The sequence below is a fragment of the Scyliorhinus torazame genome, chromosome 15 (genome assembly GCF_047496885.1).
Source record: "Scyliorhinus torazame isolate Kashiwa2021f chromosome 15, sScyTor2.1, whole genome shotgun sequence".
NCBI lineage: Eukaryota > Metazoa > Chordata > Chondrichthyes > Carcharhiniformes > Scyliorhinidae > Scyliorhinus > Scyliorhinus torazame.
In genome coordinates, this window is record NC_092721.1 from 159,296,411 (window position 1) to 159,315,375 (window position 18,965).

Genomic DNA, 18,965 nt, shown 5'->3' on the forward strand with positions numbered 1-18,965 from the left:
GCGGCCATGGACCCGGCCATCCATATCGGCAGGTGAAGCCAGAAGTTTTATGTGGCACGGCTGCTAGCCCCCACCGAGGGGAGCATTGGTGTGGGGGCGCTGCCGAATTTTTGGTTGTAAGACCAGACGGATCCGAAGACATAGCCGCAGAATCGGAGAATCCAGCCCATAGTCTCCCAAACAGAGAATCCCGCCTATCAGTTTTCTTTGTGCAAGCACAGCATGAAGGTATTGTGTTACCTATCCTAAATTATATCTGAAATGATGGTTGGTTGTCAGTCATAACCTGGAATTGTTTGATTATGTTTTAAATAAGATTTTGTTCCTAAAGTGTGCAAATTTTCTTCTTAGATAAACAAAATAACTTCATCCTAAACATAAGGTCCAACAATGGCTCCACACTGTACACAGAGCTGTTAAGTAATTTTGTTTTTCAGAGCCATCCATTGGAACTTCTTTGGCTCCGCATTCTCTTGATAGTGTTTAGTTAAATAGTACTTAACTTAAACTGGATGTAGTCTACAGGGGCAGCACATTGTTTGGATTCCATCCCTGACCACCCGTCTCATCAGTCTATTATGCTCTGTGTGGTCTGCAGCTGTACCTTTTAGTGGCATTTTCATGCTAATTGTCCTCTCGTCAACCAATAAAAGGACATAGTTTTTATATTATTTGTACTCAGAATAATGAAGCATATACTAAACTAATCTTACATCATAGGAAGTGAAAAATATATGTAAAACGCCTCCAACAGTATTGTTTAATATTTGTTGCTGAAAGAAATAACCTCTCCTGTGAGTTTAGACATTGCGCTATTGCTATTTTATTTTGGATAGAAAGATTTATAATACTGAAAGGTTGTACATTCAAGATTCAAGAAATCCTTCAGAAACACATGGCGATTTTATTTCAGAAAGTTTAAAATTGCAATAGCCATAGGCATACAAAAATATTATAAAGGCTGCCCCTTACTTGGTTGAAGAACAGTATAAAAATACAAGAGAGGTTCTTCCATAAACATTTTAGTAATGTTATTCTGAGAAATAAGGATAGTCTATGTGTAAGTTATCTTTGGGAATAGGCAATGAAAGTAAAGCATGAAAGGCCAAGTTCCCAAATAGCCAATAAAAGTGTCACTCTTGCAATAATTTAAGATATGGTCTTATGGTCTTATTAAGAAAGAAATAACTCTAAACTATGTTACTTTAGACTGCTTATCTAACAAGAACTTTTATATTCTCTCATGCTCCAGTGGAATTACCTTAATCCATGGCATTTGGAGTGGCAAGGAAAGGGGAGCCAAGAACTTAAGGTTAATGACCTCTGTGCCCTTAACAAAATGCTTAAATTGCTCAAGTTTGATTCAGATGCTGAACTGCTCAGAACCATAATCTCCATGTTCATTGTTCTATGAAACATTATAAGCCTTTGATAGGGTGAATAAACACAACTCAAAATGACCAATAACATTAGACATTTTTAATGAGAATTGTTCTTGAAAAATCATTATAAAGATTAAGTTTACTCTATGTATTGGGCACAGGTTGTTTCACTGCAATAACCTGGAATCAATGTCATACCATATTGTAACCCTTCGCCAAATAGGATGGATCCTTTTTTTCAATATGTATTACAATATTGTATGCAAGCATTTCTCACGTTTCTATGAACAGAATGAGGAAGCATCCATTTCTAATTGCTGCTGCAGTCTAAATAAGGGGCTGGATTCTCCTTCGCGCCGCGCCAGATTTATGGTTCAGCATGCCGGTGGGATGTTCCATTTTGCCGGCTGGTCAATGGGGTTTCCCATTGTGGGGCAACCCCAAGCCGTCGGGAAACCCCCGGGCTACCGGCAAAATGGAGCATCCCGCCGGCGCAGAATCCAGCCCCCGAACTTTGTTGTATTAAACAGAATAGAAAAATGGTATTCTGCATCAATGAGTCTTGCCTTCACTATATGGCACACTGCGATCCCAGCAGATTGAAAATAAAATTTACAGTGCAGATCTGCACTGTAAATTCTATGAAAAAACATGGCAATGCCAATGCAAAGGGCTTTATAGCAAGCAACAATTGTACAAATTGTGGGTGTTTTCCAAACACGGTGCATGATAAACAGGCAGCATGGTGGCACAATGGTTAGCACTGCTGCCTCACAGAGCCAGAGACCCGGGTTCAATTTCGGCCTTGGGTGACTGTCTGTGTGGAGTTTGCATTTCTCTCCATGTCTGCGTGGGTTTCATCCTGGTGCTCCGGTGTCCACCCACAGTCCAGAGATGTGCAGGTTAGGTGGATTGTTAAATTACCCTTTAGTGTTCAAAGAGGTTGGGTGGGGTTACGGGGATAGGGCGGGGGAGCGGGCCTCGGCAGGATGCTCTTTCAGAGGGTTGATGCAGAGGCAATGGGCCGAATGGCCTCCTGCATTGTAGGGATACTAAATCAATGAAAATATTCAACACCAAGGTGTTTGTGAGAGTGAAGTGGAATATTAGGTATTCTGCAGCTCATTTAGTAGACATATTCACACAAAACATATGAGTTCCATTGTCCTTTCCTCAACAGCATTTGAAAATACTTGCTAGCCAATAAATTCCAGGCTGCCTTACTTATTATACTACTGTTTTTAACTCAAAACAATCCCTGACTGTTGTATGAATTGTTTTTACGCATTTGGAGAAAACATTTTTTCACCCATATTTTTTAACACTTTTGCAACAGAGGGACTATTTCTGTTTTATTTTCAAACAGAAGAAGCAAATTTCCTTAGTGCATCACTCAGCGTATTACATATATTTTGGCTATTTTACATCAGTCAAAATCAGTTAGTTATTTATAAGTAAGATTAATAATTCGAGATATAAATATAACCTGTTCAAGATTGGGTTTCCAGGTGCTTTAGATATTGCTGGTGACAACACTGTAATGATATGTAGAACATCATTTGTGTATAATTTAACAACCGAACTGTAAGTAAAGATAGGTGCCATTTGCATAGACCGAGATTCTAGCATCCAACCACTAGGTGGCATGATGACAGGGGACTGTTCCTGAAACACACGAGGTGTGCAACAGAACGCGGATAGCAGTAGAGTCCAGTCGCATATCGAGAAACTCCTTAACCAATAGTAATTAATACTAGTTAATCATAATTATTTGTATTTGGCCATAGTATCCAACTGTACTTGTTGTTCACATTGTAGAAATCTTTATAGTGTTTAGTTAGTTAATAATTTTGTTCTTTAACAAAGCCGTATGTTCTCTATTTGATTCAACCCCAAAGACATCACCATCCGTGAACATAGAGAACATTATAAACACTGCTTCAACTATTCAGCCACATGACTGGTCCAGAGCAGTGCTATATATTTATACATCACAGAATCAAAGAATTGTTACAGTGCAGAAGGAGGCCATTCGGCCTGTCATGCCTCCACCTGCTCTCCAAAGGGGCATTATGGCTTTGTGCCATTCCCCAGATTTTATTTCCCTGTACTACTGCACATTACTTGAATCATCTAATTTCCCTCTTGAATACCTCGATTGAACCTGCCTCCACCAAACCTCTAGGCAATGCATTCCAGACCAGAGACACTTGTGTGAAAAAGGTTTTTCTCACATCACAGGTGAGATTTACCTCTCCCTCTATGGTGCGCTCTGCAGCGGTGAAAGGGGCTCACCAGTGGCCGGCGGTGGTATCTTCTAGTCCAGCTGTTGTCAACGGGATTTCCCATTGAACGCACCCCTCCCCACTGCGAAACCTGCGGCGGGAGTACACCATTGGTGGGACCATAAGATCCCGCCAGTATGAGTGGCCAGAAAATTCCACCCATCTTTTCCTTTTTTAATAATTTCTTTCTTTTCTCTACATGCTGGCTATGATTGCACCATTCATTTGTGTGCAGTTGCCATTTGACTTGTATCTAATTATATATAAATATGTATTCATGAGTATTCAATGTGATGTAATGCAAACTAACAAGACTGACGTAACAATGTAGATTAACATAAAACAGGTTGTTTCCCCTGGAAACATGATCAGAAACAACCATTCATTGAGGCAAGAAAAGATTAGCTGGTTTTAATATCTATCTATTTTTCTCTAATGTTGGTTGCCTTCATAATTGCCTTCTGAATTTATATCATTGTTTCTGGCACTCATATTGTCCCAATGCTTCATGGGAGCCAATAGCTTTAAGACTTTTGCTTGTGCTGGAAATCAGCACTGTGCCCTTTAGCTCTTCAATAACAGAAAGTTGGTTAAAGCAGGAATAGCAACACAAAAGCTACAAGTTTATAATTTTACCATTTCAAGTTGTGAAATTGAACTCACTAACTATTAAGTTGTGGGTTACACCAGAAAGAAAATGGCTTGTGGAATTTGGGAGCCAATGATTTAAGTTGGAAGCCCACCGCCACATCAGAGTGCAACTAATGATGGACAATAAAAGTACCATTGCCAATATTACCCACATGCGTAGAATAAATAAAAAAAGGGATTGATTTTTAGCCATCTGGTGAAAATAACGTGCGATATATTGGCCATGTTATGCCCGAAAGGCAGTGTGGTGCAATGCAATGGGTAGATGCAGGGAGATCCCTCTTCCGGGATCTACCCAGCTCACCGCGCCTTGCGGGACGTTGCGATGTGAATCCTATCCATTGTGGGCGGATCACTTTTTGGCAAACCTGCATATTAAAGTGAGAGAGCTGGACTCACTCTAATATGCACTCTGTCATGAGAATGTCGCTTTAAGAAATGTTTGGATGTTCATGTTACTGCAGTGATGTCAGAGTGTGGGTGGAGCTTAGCTCTGGTTCTTCTTTTGACTTTCAGTTTGAGAAAAGCTTGGGTGTGTCTGTCTTTTTGGTTTCGTTTTTCAGTGTGTTGCAGCTGAAGTCAGCCAAAGCAGCTGTACTGATGAATTCTCTGCCATGAAGGACTATCTCTTGATCATTTGGTGAATTCAGAAGAATTATAAATGTTTTCAGTAGTGAATGTAAACTCTGATGTGCTTATGTTTGAAAGTTTGTTAAGTCTTCTGGGTGTTAAAAGAACAGCATACAGATTACTGAGTGTTGTATTCTTTGGGTGGGGTATTTGATTTACTGGTTGCTAAGATGTTCACTGTTTGTTTTAGAAAGGTTAACTTGAGTTCATAGGATAAACATTGTTTTGTTTTAAAAAATACTTTTTCCATTTCTGCTGTACCACACCTGTAGAGTGGGTCGTGTGCTCCCCATACCACAATCTATGAAAAGTTGTGGGTCAGGTGAACTCCATAATACATTTTGGGGTTCTCTCAACCCTGGCTCATAACAATTGGGGGCTCGTCCAGGATAAATGTCTATCTATTGGATTGGCTTTGTGAACTTAATGACAGTGAGGGGTGAGCATATTGTGGTTGGTTTTCAGGTGTGGTATTTTAGTTTAAGTGGGGACTGTTTTGTGGACAATGGCTCTTTCGGAGGCTCAGAAGTTTTTGGGGGTGGAGACGGTCACATGTAGTGCCTTACGGACAGAGACTAAAAGCAGACTGTTGGATTTGGCAAAAACATTGCAGTTATCATGACCTGACAAAATGCGAAAAGGTGAGGTAATTATGGCAGTGGTTAAGCATTTAAAGTTGCCTGAGATACAGTTTGACTCATTGGAAATGGCAAAAATTCAGTTACAAATTAAACAAATGAAACATGAGAAAGAAATAAAGCAGCATGAATACGAAAGAGAGGAAAAAGAAAAAGAAAGAAAGAGAGATAGAGAGGACAAAGAAAAGGAGAGAGAAGAAAGGAGGAAAGAAAGAATAGCAATACCAGAACAAAAAGAAAAAGGGAGATACAGATCAGGGAAAAAGATAAAGAGAGAGAATTTGAACTTCAGAAAATGGCCATGAAACATGACAGTCAGTTAAAATTGGCAGACGTAAAGGGAAAAGCGTCATAGTCAAAGGCTTGGTGGGAATCTATTTAAATATGTCCAAGCATTGCCAAGGTTTAACGAGAAGGAAGTGGAAGCCTTTTTCATTTCATTTGAGAAGGTAGCTAAACAAATGAAATGGCCACAGGACATGTGGGTGTTACTGATTCAAACAAAGCTGGTAGGTAGAGCTAGTGAAGTGTGTGCATCACTACTGGAGGAGGTACCTGGAACGTATGAGGAGGTGAAGAAATCCATCTTAAGTACATATGAACTAGTGCCTGAAGCTTACAGACAAAGGTTTAGAAATTTAAGGAAAGAATTTGGTCAAACATACATGGAGTTTGAAAGGATCAAACAGAGTAATTTTGATAGGTGGATAAGGGCTTTGAAAATAGACCAAACGTATGAAGCTCTCAGAGAAATTATACTTTTGGAGGAGTTTAAAAATTCATTTCCTGATGTAGTGAGAACTCATGTGGAAGAACAGAGGGTTATAACTGTGAGATTAGCAGTCGAAATGGCAGATGATTATGAATTAGTTCATAAATCGAAGTTTGATTTTCGACATCAGTTTCAGCCTGTGTGGGATAGAAACTGGGGACATGAGAAATACTCAAGTGGTAAAGGTAAAGGTGATCTGATGGGGGATAATAAGGAGCGTGTACCTCAGATTTAAAAATAAATCAAGGAGGGTGGAAAAGAAATGAAAAGTGCCACCTAGGTTCCAGCCTGGGACTGTCAAGGTGACCATGCGGCACTGGTAGGGGCACTGCTAGGGTGCCTGGCTGGCACTGCCAAGTTGTCAATGGCATTTTTTCCACACTGTGGAGCGGACCCAGGGGTACCCTGCACGGGTGTGGGGAGGTTGAGGGGGGCCTGAGGTCCTCAGGCCCTCCCTATAGATGAGTTGGGGCTTTGGGGTGTTCGGGGGTCAGGTGAGGGGGAGTGGAGAGATTGGGACACCATTTAACAATGGAGGTCCAATCTCCTGCACTGAGGAGTTCCGGTGAGTGGTGCTCGTCAGTGCAAAAAACAGGACTAAGTGTGGCCTCATCAGGGCATTCCCTGCTGGGGCCCTGTATCAGCACGAATGGGAGTTCAATAGCAGGGCGTTTCTCGACACTCCAAGCTCCGGGAAACACCGGCTAAACGCACACGCTGCAGGACCCTGTTCCCATTTGGGTAGATCTTGAAAACTCGGGATGATTTTTCACTCATATTTTTAAACACTTTTGCAACAGAGGGTCTATTTCTGTTTTAATTTCAAACAGAAGAAGCAAGTTTCCTCAGAGACTCATAAAGATAACCAATATGTCCATGGAAAGGTTTTGTTGCCAGGAGTCCGATAAAGTTTTGGCAGTTGAGCAGGAGAAGCCCCAAGGAAATTCACCCCCAGCAGTAGACCTTGAATTTTTCTGTATGCCAAAAGATTTTCTTTCAATTGAGATCATTCACAATGGCCAGTCGCTTCTTATGAACAGATATGATAGAATATCTTGAATGATTTGATATGTGATTTTCATAGTATTGATATGGCTACATATTATGCAGATACCGTGTAGTTTGAAATCTTCCATTGAAATCTTATACAGGTTGACTGCTAAAAAAAAGTTCAAAGACCATCAAAGACCATGAAACATCAACTGCTTAGACCCCGCATATTAGTATTCCCTCCTGAAACTCCTCCAAGTGCATATCCAAACTCCAAAACCTAGGACTTGGCTCCTCCCTCTGCAATTGGATTCTTACCTTCCTATCCCATAGACCACAATCAGTAAGGATAAACAACGACACCTCCTCCACGATAGTCCACAATACCAGGGACCCGCATGGCTTACTTAGCCCCTTACTATACTCCCTATGCACACAAGACAGTGTGGCAAAATTCAGCTCCAACTCCATCTAGTTTTTGATGACACGACGGTGGTTTGTCAGATCTCAAACAATGATGAGTCAGAGTACAGGAGGGAGGTAGAGAACCTAGTGGCATGGAGACAATCTCTCCCTCAATGTCAGTAAAGCTAAGGAGCTGGTCATCAACTTCAGGAATTGAAGTGTCATACACCAAGACCGTAAGAAACTACAGAAAGTCGTGAACACAGCCCAGTCCATCACGCGAACCCACCTCCCATCCACTGACTTTGTCTACATCTCCCACTGCCTATATTCAAATACCCCACCCACCCGGGTTATTCTCTCTTCCAATCTCTTCCATCGAACAGAAGGTACAAAAGTCTGAGAACATGCACCACAAGATTCAAAACAGCTTCTTCCCCACTGTTACCAATTATTCCTACCATTTTATGCAGACCGGTCAACATGTTCATAACAAATTCACATGAGCAGTAATTTCATTTTTTATATTTAAAGACATTATTAAATTTGTGTATAGTAGAAATCAACATAAGTGCATCAGTGAGAATGATAAATAGAAACCATAGAAGAAATTCTAGGAAGTTGATTAATCTGGGGGAGGCCTTCATTTGGGAGACTAATGCTCCCGTTGGGACGGAATAGCGTGCGATTCTCATTTCTGTTGGGGCGCTATCCATTCCGAAATTTAGGACATGTATATGGGCCAGCACTCTGCCGTCATGAATTGAAAGCAATTCCCGGGCCAACGGGCATTGTAACCGCTGGGGCCGGAACTCGCGCGAAAGAGTCTGACAGCTGGAGCTGTTTTTAAGTGCTCCACTCACCACACACTCACTGCAGCCACGAACATGGCTCAGAGAAGACCTGCCCCCAAGTTCGAGAGTCCGAGGTGGACCCACAGTTCCATGCCAGTGAGGAGCGGAGGGACACCCTCTTCCGCAGGGGGTAGGGGGGGACCATGACTCAAGTCTGCCCTCCTGAACAGCACCTTGGAGGTGGTTGCAGAGGTAGTCAGTCTCAACAGAAGAATTCTCAAGCTATCTGAAATTTCACGGGACTAGAGTGAGCAGTCAGCAGTGTGAGCAGCCAGGAGCCTGTAAGTAACACTGGAGGGGTGTGTTTAAATAACATACTGCGGCAATGGCGCTCTGAGCCAGAACAGACGCCGGAATGTGGCAACTAGGGGCTTTTCACAGTAACTTCATTTGAAGCCTACTTGTAAGAATAAGCGATTTTCATTTCATTCATTCAAATCCCGAGGGGGACACCTGAGTCAATGGACTTAGCACCAAGTCGTTCCCCGCTACTCCCCGGCCTGGGCTGCCACCCCACTCAGCAAGCCCAACAATATTTGTGGCTTTTTGAGAGTTTCTTTAGCCTCTTGCTTCCCCTCAACAGCCATGGTGCCCTGTCCCTATTTGTAAGTACTTGCACTAATTCGCACCAATAGACGTCTGCCTAAGAATGGCAGGGCATCGCAGAGGTGTGGAGCATGAAGTGTCTAAGCCACTCATAATATTTAAATCTGTGTAAATGACGGTTTTACATGGATCCACCGGCGCGAGGCGCAAGCTTCAATAACACTGCCAGCGGGGGACAGGAGCATGGCATCGGAGTTGCCGCCGATCGTAAAACGGATTTTTTTCATTTTGCGTGATTCTCCATCCCACCACAATTCTCGTTGCCGGCATCGAAGCGGAAAATTCAACGCCTGAGCTTTGCTTTTGGATTTAGAATTTCAATGACATGAAATTCAGGGGGCAGGATTCTCCCTCCTGCCACACCAGTTTTCTGGTGCTGCGCGCCCCCGCCAGTGGCGGGACTCTCCATCTCACCAACCGACCAATGGGGTTTCCCATTTTCGGCAGCCCCACGTGGGTGCACTGCCGGCGCAACGGAGAATCCCGACAGCAGAGAATCCAGCCCAAGGACTATTATAATACCAGACCAGACCCCCACAGTGGGTAGGATACCAGAGCAAAACTCTAATATTTTAGTTTATTTGTAAGACTGTGTGGAAAGAATGGTTCACTCCAGGAGTGATTGCTTGAAGAAATATGGCTTTGGTATTTTTAAAAAGAAAACTTTATTAGGAATACAAGAATAACTTTTTTAACTTCACACCCAAAAAGAACAGCTTACTATTACCCCTTAAACACTACTGCACAATTTCCCCTTAAACAACAAGAAACAAAACATACAGCTCTCAATATATCTTACTATGGGAGAACTGTGGACTTCGCGTCAGGCAGATCAGAATACAACTCCTCTCTCGAAAGATTGCTCCGAAAACTGCCTCTCCAAAGCTTTTCAAAATATTTTGCTGCATTCCTTGGCTCCAACCAGCAATGACCTCAACTCCAAAGCTACATTTTTTAAATCTCTGCCGGCTGCAAAGCACATTAACTCCCCAGAGACTTTCCCAGTCAATTAGCCCAGACAAAAAACACATTCCTTTGTGAATTTCACCTTCTGGCTGCGAAAAGCAGCCAGGCCCTGAAAACAGAATTATTTTTAAACAAGTATGACCACTGCAGTCAAACACACTCTAACCCCAGGCTTTTAACCCTTAAATTGTCCAATATTTAGAATCTAATATTCCTAAAATCTTCCAGTCGTCACAGGACCCAAATTCTAAATCTAGCAAAGATAATCATTCAGAACAAAGTTATACTTCCATCTGCTGCCACTGAACTAAAATCTGCCCCTCCTTCCCTTCCCGATCAGTATCACTGACCATGGAATGGAAACATCCTCATTAGGTTACCACAGAACTCAGTGTAGCCTTCACTATCTTTCCGAGAACATTAATACACACCATCATCTCCTATCCCCAAATCACAAAAGTGCACCAAGTTCATCCTTAAACAAGCTAAAAAAATCAATTATGTTTTTGAAGTTAAAGTCACTATGACATGGAGAAAATTCATACCCTTTTAGATTACAAGAATTAGAATTAGACACAGAATTATGTGCCTAAACAATTGGAATATCATTGAAGAAGTATTTTCAATAGATTCTTTAATATTTGCTTATTTCTTTTCAGGACATTTTGAGAAAAACTCTGAAATGTGAGCAAGAACAGCAGTTATTGGCAGTGATAGGAAATACAACACTACTGGGAATACCAGCTGCATTACCCTTTTTGTCGATCATATTTGTCTTTGGAACATCTTCCATAGATCTGTGTATCTATAAATAATTATGGCAGAAAATAAAGATCATTACCTTCTCATCTAAAAGTGCATTTTCTTCCCAAATTCAAATACTACATAGATTTCAGCAGTATTACAAAATGTATATATCATCGACTGCTCTGTAAAGGGTGAAATTATTCTTCATCAGTGGAAACTACTGACCTCGTTTACAATGGTGCAAGGAACTACTCATCTAATCGTACAGCTGAGAATCCTGAAATAGTTAGTTGCCTATTTTTGGATTACAATCCATGCACTAATCACTCTGAAGGAATCCCTAACCACACTGAATATAAGAACAAATCTCAGTTAATCTTGAAACTAATATTAAATGAATTTACTAATGCAAGAATGGATAGCAGTTTGGGGATCCAGAGTCAACTCCTGGGTCAAGAGAAGAGAAACATAATCAGGTACTCAGTAAGGACAGCGGCCTATGTTACTTTGGGGAAATAGTGGAAGAATGATCTTCAAAGGATGCTGGAAAAGTTGACTAGAGTAAATTAATAACAAGGTAATACTGAGAAAACGATGGACCTATTGAGGTAAATATGCAACACAATAATAATAATCTTTATTGTCACAAGTAGGCTTACATTAACGCTGCAATGAAGTTACTGTGAAAAGCCCCTAGTCGCCACATTCCAGCGCCTGTTCGGGTACACAAAGGGAGAATTCTGAATGTCCAAATTACCTAACAGCACATCTTTCGGGACTTGTGGGAGGAAACCAGAGCACCCAGATGAAACCCACGCAGTCACTGGGAAAATGTGCAGACTCCGCACAGCCAGTTACCCAAGCCGGGAATCGAACCTGGGACCCTGGCGCTGTGAAGTAACAGGGCTAACCACTGTGCTACCATGCAGGGAGTGAAGATGCAAATAAAAGAATCATAGAAACTCTATGTGCCGAATGAGGCCATTCAGCCCATTGAGCACCGACCTTGGAAAGAGTACCCTACCTATAACCAGCCCCATCCCTATTCCCGTAGCCCCACCTAACCTTTAGAACACTAATGGACAATTTAGCCTGGCCAATCCACCTAACCTGCACATCTTTGGACTGTGAGAGGAAACCGGAACACCCAGAGAAACCCACGCAGGCATTGGGAGAACGTGCAAACCCCACACAGTCATCCAAGGCGAGAATGGAAACCGGGTCCCTGGCGCTGTGAGGCAGCAGTGCTAACCACTGTGCCACCATGCCGCCTGATTTCCCAGGAGCAGGTGGTCCTGCAAGTTGCTACTTAGGCAGCACTTGGCAACAATATCAACAAAGAAACCTGTGTGCTCTCAGCAGGTAGTGACCCACAGCGCTATCTGCACACAGGAAATTGACTTGGTCTGCATAATGCCACTTTGAAGTGGTGCTATGTGAACAAATTCTCCTCTCGGTTTTATCTGTATTTAATTCATATCTAGTGTACTGCAGATGTGTGGTGTTGATGGTGGATACAAAAACTAACACAATATTCGATCCTACAGCACTGGAAAACCCCAAACTTGGTGAGCATGTACACACAAAAAGACAAGTGAAAATTCCTCTACCACCACAAAGTCGTTTACATTGAGCTATGAATTTATTTACAGGGTTTGAAAAAATGATAAAGATCACATTATGATTACATTGCATCCTGTAGGCCATGCACAAAAGGAAACTATGCTTCCAAGTATGCGTGGCCACCAGCTTATTTGCATTAGCTTTGACAGAATGTAACATTTAGATTGATGTCTGTGTTTGATTAACATTACTGCATAGTAAGACAGCATTATCCTGACATCCCCTGAAACTAAAATCTGCCTAAGCTTAATGTGGGCCCTATGGGCTTAATGTGGGCTGCCTAAGTAGCAACTTGCAGGATTACCTGCTCCTGGGAAATCAGGCGGCATGGTGGCACAGTGGTTAGCACTGCTGCCTCACAGCGCTAGGGACCCGGTTTCAATTCTCGCCTTGGATGACTGTGTGGGGTATGCATGTTCTCCCAATGCCTGCGTGGGTTTCTCTGGGGCTGTTTAGCACAGGGCTAAATCGCTGGCTTTGAAAGCAGACCAAGGCAGGCCAACAGCACGGTTCAATTCCCGTAACACCCTCCCCGAACAGGCACCGGAATGTGGCGACTAGAGGCTTTTCACAGTCACTTCATTTGAAGCTTACTTGTGACGATAAGCGATTTTCATTTTCATTTCATTTCATGTGGTAAATTCAAATACAACTTTGAAAATGAAAATGACAGCACTATTATAAAGAGGAAAACAATCCAATACCTTAAGAATTTCCCCAATTTTGAAAAATTAATTCAAGGGATGTAGGAGTTGCTGACCAGGCCAGCTTTTATTGCCAAATCCGTAATTGCCCTTGAGAAGCCAAATTAGTAACTGATCACTTTCAGCATTCAGTAAAGAAACTAAAGTTTGGCGAACACTTCAGAACATAGCACAATTAAATTCCTCAAAACCAAAGTGATGTGCAGTCATTTGATAGCAATTAGGAGTGGAAGCCTCTCCCTCACCAAGGGCATCAAGGTCAAACAGCATCTTCCTCTACTGTGCTCCGACTGGGATGAGCTAACTCAGCTCAGATTGGGGATCAAATCTAGGACTTATTTGGTATATATGGCTCATCTAATAACAGAATAATCATGTATATGTATTTTTTTTTTACAATTTTGGTAGATTCAGCTTCTGTTTGTACAATCCATCCCATGCCTGTACAGTTTGAAATGGGAGGTTTATAGCTGGTTTGAAATTGAGCCTTGGATCTCATTTATATCATTTGGGTGAGCTGAAAGAACATGCCATGCCCTCATAGATGATTTGCCTATTTTTAATAGATGAATGAAAGTTTGCTGCCTAGCTGTCAATGGCCCTACGGTACATTAAAGTGCAGGAAATCATTCAGTTATATTAGAGTCAAGTGTCAGTCTGTCAAGAATCTGTAAATATCTTCCTGCACATTCTTCGACAAAGGGGATTATTATTTACTTTTCTCACCAGAAGTAAACCAATCTGATTAGAGAACAGGAATTCAACCGTCACTATATTTTAGAGACTATTCATAAAGGAAACAGACATTCCTCATATTTCAGGAAATTCTGGCACCTTGGAATCAGTTATGTTCAAAGATTTAAAAAGTCAAATAAATGTGACAGTGACTGGGAAGAGGGGAGGTGGTCAAAGGTAGGTAGAGTGGCTGATCTTGAGTGTTTGTCAAATGGAGGGAGTATCTTCACTCCACAATAACATTTGAAATTTGCCTGTTGTGGGCAGCTGCTGTTTATGCTGCAGTAGCCACTGCAGAATCCTGGACAGAATTAGCCCAGCACTGACCTCATTCATCACAATCCTGTTTCTGCAACGGGCCCGAAAGTAGCTTGGAGGCCCACTATTTGCACATATAACCAGAAATATTAGGTTCCCAGTCCTGTCCAAACACAAGACAAATTTTTGTCACACTTAATATATTACCCTTTTGTAGTTATCAATGATACTAACTCTTCTATTTTGATTTTAATCCTTGAAGCCTAATGACTCATTTACGTTTACTGATCTAGACATCTGGCGAGAAGCCATTAAATCTCACGAAGCATTTCAAGTCTTGCAAATCTTGCGAGGCGCCTCTCGTGATTTTCAACGGCCGTGTCCCGCCACCAGGTCAGGCACAACGAGGCCATTAAATCGCACCCCTTGATACTCTGAATCTTATTGAGGGCGTCACGATAGCACAGAGGTTAGCACTGTTGCTTCACAGTGGCGGTGTCCCAAGTTCAATTCCCGCTTGGGTCACTCTCTGTGCAGAGTCTGCACGTTCTCTCCGTGTCTGCATGGGTTTCCTCTGGGTGCTCTGGTTTCCTCCCACAAGCCCCGAAAGACATGCTTGTTAGATGAATTGGACATTCTGAATTCTCCCTCTGTGTACCCGAACAGGAGTGTGGCGACTAGAGGATTTTCACAGTAACTTCATTGCAGTGTTAATGTAATGTAAATCTATTTGTGACAATAATAAAGATTATATAATGTGTGAATTTGAAAACTACTGATTAAGGGCAATGCACAAACTTACTAAAGCATAATAATGTTGAAGTTATTATTTTATTTTATTTATCCTTTCACCATATGTGGATGTCACTAGGCCAGCATTCATTGTCCATCCCAAACTGCCCATTAGAAGGTGGTGGTGAGCTTCCTTCTTGAACTACTACAGTCCATGTGTTGTAGGTACACCCACAGTGCTGTTAGGAAGGGAGTTCCTGGACTTTGACCCAACAACAGCAAAGGAATGTTTCAAGTTAGAATGGTGTATGGCTTGGACAGGCACCTGCATGTGGCTGTGTCCTGTGCACCCTTGGTTTTCTAGGTGATAGAGGTCGTGGACTTTGAAGGTACTGTTGAAGATACTGTGAGTTGCTGCAGTGCATCTTGCAGATGGTGCACACTGTTGCCATTGTGTGTCGATGGTGGAGTGAGTGGATATTTAAGGTGGTGGATGTCGTGCCAATCAAGCGGGTTGCTTTGTCCTGCATGGTGTCAAGCTTCTTGATTGTTGTTGGAGCTGCACTTATCCAGGCCAGTGGAGAGTATTCCATCAAACTCCTGAATTGTGCACTATAAGTGCTGGATAGGCTTTGGGGCGTCAGGAAATGAGTTATTCATTGTAGAACTTTGAGCCCCTTATCTGCTCTTGTAGCCACAGTATTTAAATGATGGAAGTTTCTGGTCAATGGTGACCCCCAGGATGCTGTAAATGCTCGTGTATGAACATTCCGTACCAGCCTCCCCGAACAGGCGCCGGAATGTGGCGACTAGGGGCTTTTCACAGTAACTTCATTTGAAGCCTACTTGTGACAATAAGCGATTTTCATTTTTCTTTTCATGAACATGTTCATCTGAAATGTCTCTGCTATTTTAGCAGAAGAATTAAGCGCTTTCTTTTAAAATAATGAAGAGAGGAATATTAAACCAAAGATTCGCATATGAATATCGCATGGCATAATTTCAAGCCCAAGTAAATGTGAGTAGAACGTTGGGGAAACCATATTTTCACTAAAAAGAAAAGGCTTCTAAGTGTGCCTCGCAGCATCTATTGAACAGCGAGTAATTGAAGGTCCAAAGCAACAAAGGAAATAGTTTAAGCTGCAGGAAACCATTCAGTTATATTCGGGTCAAGTGTCAGTCAATCAAGAACCTGTTAATATCTTACTACACATTCTTGGGTGAACAGGATTATTATTTACTTTTGTAACCAGAAGCAAACCAACCTGATTACAGGACAGGAATTCAGCCGTTACTACATTTTAAGGACTTTTCTTAAAGGAAACAGAAGTTCCTCAAATTTTGGTAAATTCTGAAACTTCCGGTGGTGGCCATGGAGTGACACACAGGGCAGCTCCTCGCTGAAGGTGAAGGTTTTGGCCCTTTTCACCCGTTTTGGGGTAGATTTGGCAGAAAAGCTGGAGCGGAGAAAGTAGGGGAAGAGGTTCTCCCATGGGTGGGCATATTTGCGGGTTATCAGACCCGGCTAAAGGGAGTGAAGGACCTGGCGAAAGAGTTGGAGGAGACTTGTGGCACAGTTCCAATGAAGAAGGTGGCAAAGGGGGAAGAGTCGTTGGCGGCGGGACAGCTGCAGTTGGAGCAATTGATGGGCTTCATTAAAGGGGAGTTTCGGCAGCAAAGGAAGGAGATGTAGAGCGACTGGTTGAAAGTGATTGAGGGGGCAGTGGCACCTCTTCGCGGGACTCTGGAGCAGGTGGAAAAGTGCCTCGGGACACAGGCGGCAGTGATCTGGTAGGTGAAAAAGGTGGCCAGAATGATCGCATTGTATCTTTGGAGGCAGAGGTGACGATCCTGAGGCATCTGTGCAAGTCGCTGAGGACAAAGGTGGAGGATCAGGAGAATAAACCCAGGCGACAAGATTTGCAGATTGTGGGTCTGCAAGAGGGAATGAGCGCCACAAGCTATGTCGCAAGGATGTTAGCCAGGTTGGTGGAGGAGAAGGTGTTGGGCAAAGCCCCAGAGGTGGACCGTGCCCATAGGTCCTTGAGGCAGAAACCGAATGCAGGGGAGCCACTGCGGGCAGTAATTGTGCGGAAGCACAGGTTTCTGGACAGGGCAAAGATTCTGAGGTGGGTCAAGGCAAAATGGGTTTGTGAATGGGAGGGAAATCGAATCCGGATTTATCAGGAGATTGGAGCAGAGTTGGCCAGTATGCGAGCGGTGTTCAACAAGGTCCCAGATTTTATTTGGGATGTTGTATCCAGCTGGACTTTGGGCAACCTATGATGATTGGAAGTATTACTTTGGGACGCCGGAGGAGGTGAATGACTTTATCAGGGATCATAAGCTGGAGGAGAACTGAATGGTGACTTGGAAGGGAGGAGTTTTGTCCACGAGAGTTGGGTTTTTGTTATTGTTCTTGTTTGCCAGTGTGGGGGGAAATTAAGAAGTTGTTAACTTGTAGGAGGGGGTTGCTCCTCCCATCTTACTTTTTTCAGGAGGTCTTTTGTGTTTTTTGTCATTTTTGTTTTTGTAAGGGTTATGGTGTTGGGGCTTTCTGGGGCTGTGTGGGGAGAGAATGGCGGGGTGTTGGAGGGGGCCTTTGGGCAGGAGTCGCCACACTAGCGAGCAATGCTAATTAATGGGAATGCAGTGGAGGCGGGAGGCTGCAATGATATGCCAGTGTGGCGGTGGGGGGAGAGGAGGGGTGGAGGTGGGAGGAGGGAGGGTTGGGGAGAGGTGGTGAGGGAATGCAACGTGGCAGGTAGGGATGATGAGTGTGGTTATGGGGGGGGCAGGGTGGGGGGCCACCTAGGATGGGTTTGATTTAGAGTGGGAATGGACAAGGCGGAGCCTAAAGGGGGGATGGCAGACACTAGAGGGGGATGGAGGCATAAGACTCCGGGGAGAATTGTTGCCTGGAATGTCCACGGGCTGAATGGGCCGGTCAAGAGGTTCAAGGCGTTTGCACACCTGAAGAGCTGGACAGCAGAAGTGATTTTCTTGCAGGAGACGCATCTCTGGGTGAAAGATTACATGAAGCTGAGCAAGGGAGCGATGGATCAAGTGTTTCACTCGGGGTATGATTCGAAGTCAAGGGGGGTGGCCAATTTATTGAGCAAGAGAATGGCGTTTAGGGCACCAGGGAGGTGTGGGACCACGGGATGGGGGGGGGGGGGGGGAGGGTGGAGAAGGTACGTGATAGTGATTGGGGTGTTGGAGGGAACACCGGTGATGTAGATAAACATCTATACACACATTTGGTTTTGTAAAGAGGTTTCTGGAAGTGATTTGGGATCTGGACTCTCACGAGTTGATCATGGGGATGGGGATTTGAATTATGTAATGGAGCCAAAGTTGGATAGGTCGACCCCTAAGTCAATGGGACGGTCGTGGATGGTGAAAGAGCTGGGAGGGTTCATGGAAAGGATGGAGATGGTAAATCCGTGGAGGTTTGGGAACCTGGGGGGAAGGAAGTACTCCTTCTCACAAGTGTATAAAGTTTACTCTGGGATTGAGTTTTTGATGGTGAGCCGGGCGGTGCTGTTGAGGATGGTAAGAGCGGAATATGCAGAGATTGTGATCTCAGACTGGATAGATGTGAGGTTTTGTTCAGGACAGGTGCAGAGGCCGGGGTGGAGGTTGGATTTGGGCCTTTTGGCCAATAATGAGAGTATGAGAGTGGCACTTAAGAATTATGTGGAGCTCAAACAGAATGGGGAGGTGTCAGCAGCTACATTTTCGGAGGCCTTGAAGGCAGTGGTCTGGGGAAATTATTTTATTCAAGGCCCTCAGGGATAGGATGAGGAGGGAGGAACATTGGCAGTTCTTGGGTGAGATAGTTGAGGTGGACAGGAGACACTCGGAAGCCCCCAGGAGGGAGCTGTTGGTAGAGAGGAAGAGGTTGCAGTGCAGTTTGATCGGTTGACAATGGGCAAGGCGGTGAGGGAGCTGCGGAGGGTGAGGGGTTGCAGTATGAGTACGGGG

The 18,965-nt window shown here is 43.4% G+C and overlaps 1 protein-coding gene and 1 long non-coding RNA gene across 4 annotated transcripts in view; one reads left to right on the forward strand and one right to left on the reverse strand.

Annotated features, from left to right (window-relative positions):
• Positions 1–11,034, forward strand: part of LOC140391941 (uncharacterized) — a 45,185-nt gene extending 34,151 nt beyond the window's left edge. The window contains exons 2-3 of the long non-coding RNA XR_011935216.1: positions 1,253–1,312; positions 10,839–11,034. This is a non-coding gene — a long non-coding RNA (uncharacterized lncRNA). The remainder of the gene's footprint in view (positions 1–1,252; positions 1,313–10,838) is intronic.
• Positions 1–18,965, reverse strand: part of LOC140391939 (stAR-related lipid transfer protein 13-like) — a 938,750-nt gene that overhangs the window by 330,643 nt on the left and 589,142 nt on the right. The window lies entirely within an intron of this gene.